Source organism: Natator depressus, chromosome 1, assembly GCF_965152275.1.
Source record: "Natator depressus isolate rNatDep1 chromosome 1, rNatDep2.hap1, whole genome shotgun sequence".
In the NCBI taxonomy this organism is placed as follows: Eukaryota; Metazoa; Chordata; order Testudines; family Cheloniidae; genus Natator; species Natator depressus.
The window spans coordinates 64,256,368-64,262,367 of record NC_134234.1 but is presented as its reverse complement, the minus strand read 5'-3'; the positions used below and the strand labels follow the sequence as shown (position 1 = coordinate 64,262,367).

Genomic DNA, 6,000 nt, shown 5'->3' with positions numbered 1-6,000 from the left:
ACGCAATCAAAGATCTGCTGATATCAAGGGTAGTGACCCTGGGAAATGTGCAGGTCATAGTGGATGGCTTTGCTGCAATGGGATTCCCGAACTGTGGTGGGGCCATAGACGGAACCCATATCCCTATCTTGGCACCAGAGCACCAAGCTGGCGAGTACATAAACCGCAAGGGGTACTTTTCAATAGTGCTGCAAGCACTGGTGGATCACAAGGGACGTTTCACCAACATCAACGCTCGCATCTACAGGAACTCTGGTCTGTTTCAAAAGCTGCAGGAAGGGACTTTATTCCCAGACCAGAAAATAACCGTTGGGGATGTTGAAATGCCTATAGTTATCCTCAGGGCCCCAGCCTACCCCTTAATGCCCTGGCTCATGAAGCCGTACACAGGCACCCTGGACAGTAGTCAGGAGCTGTTCAACTACAGGCTGAGCAAGTGCAGAATGGTGGTAGAATGTGCATTTGGATGTTTAAAAGCACACTGGCGTAGTTTACTGACTCGGTTAGACTTCAGCAAAACCAATATTCCCACTGTTATTACTGCTTGCGGTGTGCTCCACAATATCTGTGAGAGTAAGGGGGAGACGTTTATGGTGGGGTGGGAGGTTGAGGCAAATCGCATGGCTGCTGGTTACGCGCAGCCAGACACCAGGGTGGTTAGAAGAGCACAGGAGGGCGCGGTGCGCATCAGAGAAGCTTTGAAAACCAGTTTCATGACTGGCCAGGCTATAGTGTGAAAGTTCTGTTTGCTTCTCCTTGATGAAACCCCCCCGCCCCTTGGTTCACTCTACTTCCTTGCAAGCTAACCACCCTCCCCTCCTCCCTTCGATCACTGCTTGCAGAGGCAATAAAGTCATTGTTGCTTCACATTCATGCATTCTTTATTAATTCATCACAAAAATAGGGGGATAACTACCAAGGTAGCCCGGGAGGGGTGGTAGAGGAGAGAAGCACTGGGAGGGGTGGTGGAGGAGGGAAGGACAAGGCCACACAGCACTTTAAAAGTTTAAAACTTTAAAACTTATTGAATGCCAGCCTTCTGTTGCTTGGGCAATCCTCTGGGGTGGAGTGGCTGGGTGGCCGGAGGCCCCCCCACCTCGTTCTTGGGTGTCTGGGTGAGGAGGCTATGGAACTTGGGGAGGAGGACGGTTGGTTACGCAGGGGTTGTAGAGGCAGTCTGTGCTCCTGCTGCCTTTCCTGCAGCTCAACCATACGCTCGAGCATATTAGTTTGATCCTCCAGTAGCCTCAGCATTGAATCCTGCCTCCTCTCATCACGCTGCCACCACCTTTCAGCTTCAGCCCTCTCTTCAGCCTGACACTTACTCTCTTCAGCCCGCCACCTCTCTTTGTGTTCATTTTGTGCTTTCCTGTACTCTGACATTGTCTGCCTCCACGCATTCATCTGTGCTCTGTCAGTGTGGGAGGACAGCATGAGCTCAGAGAACATTTCATCGCAAGTGCGTTTTTTTCTCCTTCTAATCTTCGCTAGCCTCTGGGAAGGAGAAGATCCTGTGATCCTTGAAACACATGCAGCTGGAGGAGAAAAAAAAGGGACAGTGATATTTAAAAAGACACATTTTATAGAACAATGGGTACACTCTTTCACGGTAAACCTTGCTGTTAACATTACATACATAGCACATGTGCTTTCATTCCAAGGTCACATTTTGCCTCCCCCCAGTGCGTGGCTAGCCCCTCCACCCTCCACCATCCCTGTGGCTAACAGCGGGGAACATTTCTGTTCAGCCACAGGCAAAGAGCCCAGCAGGAACGGGCACCTCTGAATGTCCCCTTAAGACAAGCCACCTTATTTCAACCAGGTGACCATGAATGATATCACTCTCCTGAGGATAACACAGAGAGATAAAGAACGGATGTTGTTTGAATGCCAGCAAACATACACTGCAATGCTTTGTTCTACAATGATTCCCGAGTACGTGCTACTGGCCTGGAGTGGTAAAGTGTCCTACCATGGTGGACAGAATAAGGCTGCCCTCCCCAGAAACCTTTTGCAAAGGCTTTGGGAGTATATCCAGGAGAGCCACAAATGCCATGGCAAATTAATCATTAAACATGCTTGCTTTTAAACCATGTATAGTATTTTAAAAGGTACACTCACCAGAGGTCCCTTCTCCACCTGGCGGGTCCGGGAGGCAGCCTTGGGTGGGTTCAGGGGGTACTGGCTCCAGGTCCAGGGTGAGAAATAGCTCCTGGCTGTTGGGAAAACCGGTTTCTCCGCTTGCTTGCTGTCAGCTATCTACAACCTCATCATCATCATCTTCCTCGTCCCCAAAACCTGCTTCCGTGTTGCCTCCATCTCCATTGAAGGAGTCAAACAACATGGCTGGGGTAGTGGTGGCTGAACCCCCTAAAATGGCATGCAGCTCATCATAGAAGCGGGCTCTAACCCAGAGCGGCCGTTCGCCTCTCTGGTTTTCTGGTAGGCTTGCCTCAGCTCCTTAAGTTTCAGGCGGCATTGCTTCGGGTCCCTGTTATGGCCTCTGTCCTTCATGCCCTGGGAGATTTTGACAAATGTTTTGGCATTTTGAAAACTGGAACGGAGTTCTGATAGCACGGATTCCTCTCTCCATACAGCGATCAGATCCCGTACCTCCCGTTCGGTCCATGCTGGAGCTCTTTTGCGATTCTGGGACTCCATCATGGTCACCTCTGCTGATGAGCTCTGCATGGTCACCTGCAGCTTGCCACGCTGGCCAAACAGGAAATTGAAATTCAAAAGTTCACGGGCCTTTTCCTGTCCACCTGGCCAGTGCATCTGAGTTGAGAGTGCTGTCCAGAGCAGTCACAATGGAGCACTCTGGGATAGCTCCCAGAGGCCAATACCGTCTAATTGTATCCACAGTACCCCAAATTCGACCCAGCAAGGCCGATTTCAGCGCTAATCCCCTTGTTGGGGGTGGAGTAAGGAAATCGATTTTAAGAGCCCTTTAAGTCGAAAAAAAGGGCTTCGTTGTGTGGACGGGTGCAGGGTTAAATCGATTTAACACTGCTAAATTCGACCTCTACTCCTAGTATAGACCAGAGCTAATTCCACGTACTTATTTATTTTTGTTTTCACACTATATGACACATAGTTTTAAATGTAGTACTTCTTTTGAAAGCACATAGGCAAGAGGAAATTGTCTTGCAATACTTGGTGTATATCATCCATTCAGAGCACTATCAGTGCAGTACCTTGATTACTGGATGAATATTGGTTGCGGTCTTCTCTAAGCACTTTTCACATCCAGCAGTATAATTTTATGTAAAGGTTTACTGACACCACAATTCAATTGCATAAATCTGCTCATTATGTCATTTAAACTTTGAATTTCCTCTGTAGGCTTGAGGGGACAAGGCCTTTGTGACAGTGCAGTCTACATGAAAAAAATAACCAGAAACATGACCAGTTGTTCTCATTAAGCATTAAATAAACAAACATACACATTTATCATTTATTTTTGTCAAATACTATTCCCTGCAATTTTAGCTTTAATTAAATATGGATTATCTTTTCTAGTTAGTAAATCTACCGAGACAGTGAACTACCTAGAATAATAATCGTTGCTTTCTCTCATTCGACTTACTTTTTAAGGGGGCAATGCCTCATTTTGAAGACACATTTCGACTATACACCTACTTTATACTCTTTTCACAAAAAGCGATGGCTATCATTCTCGTAAATATTAAAAAAAACAGAATCATTTTATACAGCAACCCTTGTGAAGCAAATTACAAGATGAAGGCAAAATAATGCCCCCTTGCTTTGAATGATGTACAAAAAGAGGAGTTCCTGCAAGAGTATTCACCGATACGGTCTGCGGTCTCTTGAAGTTGTCCATTTGCTGTAAAAGAGGCATTTGTTACAGTGCATAAGAGATTGCGTGATAGTAAACAGCTCCAGGCTCATGCTCAGCTTCCTACATTTTGAACTGTATTGTAATGGTAGAAATCTGAGGTTACTGTTGTGCTTTCATAACAGCCTGTCTTTGCCGTGGCTGCTCATTTGAGTTCCCAGCTCATTTGCATGCCTCTGCCATTCATCCTAGAATTTCATTGTGGTAGCACTGCAGCTCAGACTTGGCTAGCAGCCAGAGCCTACTTCCTCATTCCTCCTTTATAGCTAATACAATATGAAAGTCACTAACAAAAAGACTTTCATGTCAAATTACAGAAAAAAAATCTGAATTGCCTAATAGGATTTTAAATTCTTATCATGCTGGTGACTTTCTGTAAGTAGTAACATTTGAAAAGAAAGACTTAGCTGATGTTTTCTTCAAATACTCTCCACACATTGTAAGTTTCCTTACAAACTCTGATACACGGCTTCTCTGTCAGTATAGAGATGATACAGGGCTACTGAATCAGAGCTATATAGTCCTCCTCTACCGATCTCACCTCGTTGGACTTACAGTCTCATCAAATATACCAGGTAAGGTGATGCAGATCAACAAATATTCCTATTTGCTTCTGATTTGGACCCTATTTTTTATATCTAAATGAATGCATATACTGTGTCTAACAGTTATAAAGAACAAGGTTTGAAAAGACTCAGCTTTGTAATGTTTCTTTTATACATTAGTTATATGGATTGAATAACAGTTAAAAATATTGCATATGGTTGCCACATTTCAGAAGAGTTGGATGAAAAACGAGATTAATCCCTGCACTTATCCCTCTCATCTCACCCATATTGCTTATAAAAAATTACCACTCTTCCCTCTTGAAGTAAGACACAGTATGGTACTCCCAGAATAGCACAATATAGTATAGTCCTGCAGAATAGCACAATATTCTGTACGTTTCAGCTGGAATTATTAGCTGAGAAGAAATATAAACAACCTACAAGATTCATGGGAAGAATGTAAAGTTTGGGGGAGGGGATTAAGTGAAATTAAAAGTGATTGTAAAACAGTAGCTTTCTTCAAGAGAATATGTCTCCACCAATGGCTGGGAGGACACTACCTTGCTACTTACCTGTAACTGAAAGTATTTTCCTTTAGCGCAAGTGGCAAAGGTCTGTGATTTTGATGCTGAAGTCTCTGGGTTACTGTAGCAGGGGTACCATCACATTCCAAGCCTTCCATTGTGGCTGCATGTGTCTCTGCAATGGCCTGCCTCAGTTTCCCTCAGTGAGGTTACTTAAACAGCCCAGTCAAGGAGAAGCCAAACATTCTACTCTGCAACAGTATATCTTCCTTTAATTAGGCCTTCTGAAAGGAACACTTCTACAAGGGTTTAAAGTTCTTACTGCAGAGCCTAGATAAAACTCAAAAGTCCCAAAACAAGTCTTTAGGTCCAGCAGTGGCTCTTTCTTCTATAACGCCTCAGACTTCTCTGCTGTCTGGAGAGCTCTACAGTCTTTCCCCCATTTGCTAAGGGTCTCTCCAAGACCCCCATACCTGAAAAGCTTTTGCCCAGTTCAGGCTCACTAGGAGCTCCTTTCCTCTGGAGCAGTGTTTCCCAAACTTGGGACACCGCTTGTTCAGGGAAAGCCCCTGGTGGTCCCAGCCGGTTTATTTATCTGCTGCATCCGCAGGTTTGGCCAATCGCGGCTCCCACTGGCCGCGGTTCATTGTGCCCGGCCAATGGGGCCTGCGGGAAGTGGCAGCCAGTATGTCCCTCGGCCTGCGCCACTTCCTGCAGCCCCCATTGGCCGGGCACAGCGAACCACGGCAAATGGGAACCATGATCGGCCAAACCTACGGACATGGCAGGTAAACAAACTGGCCAGGCCCGCCAGAGGCTTTCCCTGAACAAGCAGCGTCCCAAGTTTGGGAAACACTGCTCTGGAGCATCCTTCCTTCTTGGTTTTTTTTTGTTTTGTTTTGTTTTTTAATTGAGCTCTCCTATGGCTATTAGGCCCAGATGCTCTTTTGTTAATTAACTGCCTTCCAGCTACTTAGGCAGTTAACTATCCCCAAGTGGATCTGGAACTCATTTCTTTCAGTGGAGCCTGTCAAAGGTAGGCGAGGCATCTGATTCCTTTAAAGACCAG

At 45.6% G+C, this 6,000-nt stretch overlaps 1 long non-coding RNA gene and 1 pseudogene across 1 annotated transcript in view; one reads left to right on the top strand and one right to left on the bottom strand.

Annotated features, from left to right (window-relative positions):
* Positions 1–1,124: 1,124 nt before the first annotated feature.
* Positions 1,125–2,661, bottom strand: LOC141982182 (uncharacterized; annotated as a pseudogene).
* A 1,554-nt stretch (positions 2,662–4,215) lies between these two features.
* The window catches only part of LOC141982179 (uncharacterized), a 64,618-nt gene continuing 62,833 nt past the window's right edge, over positions 4,216–6,000 (top strand). The window contains exon 1 of the long non-coding RNA XR_012637980.1: positions 4,216–4,434. This is a non-coding gene — a long non-coding RNA (uncharacterized LOC141982179). The remainder of the gene's footprint in view (positions 4,435–6,000) is intronic.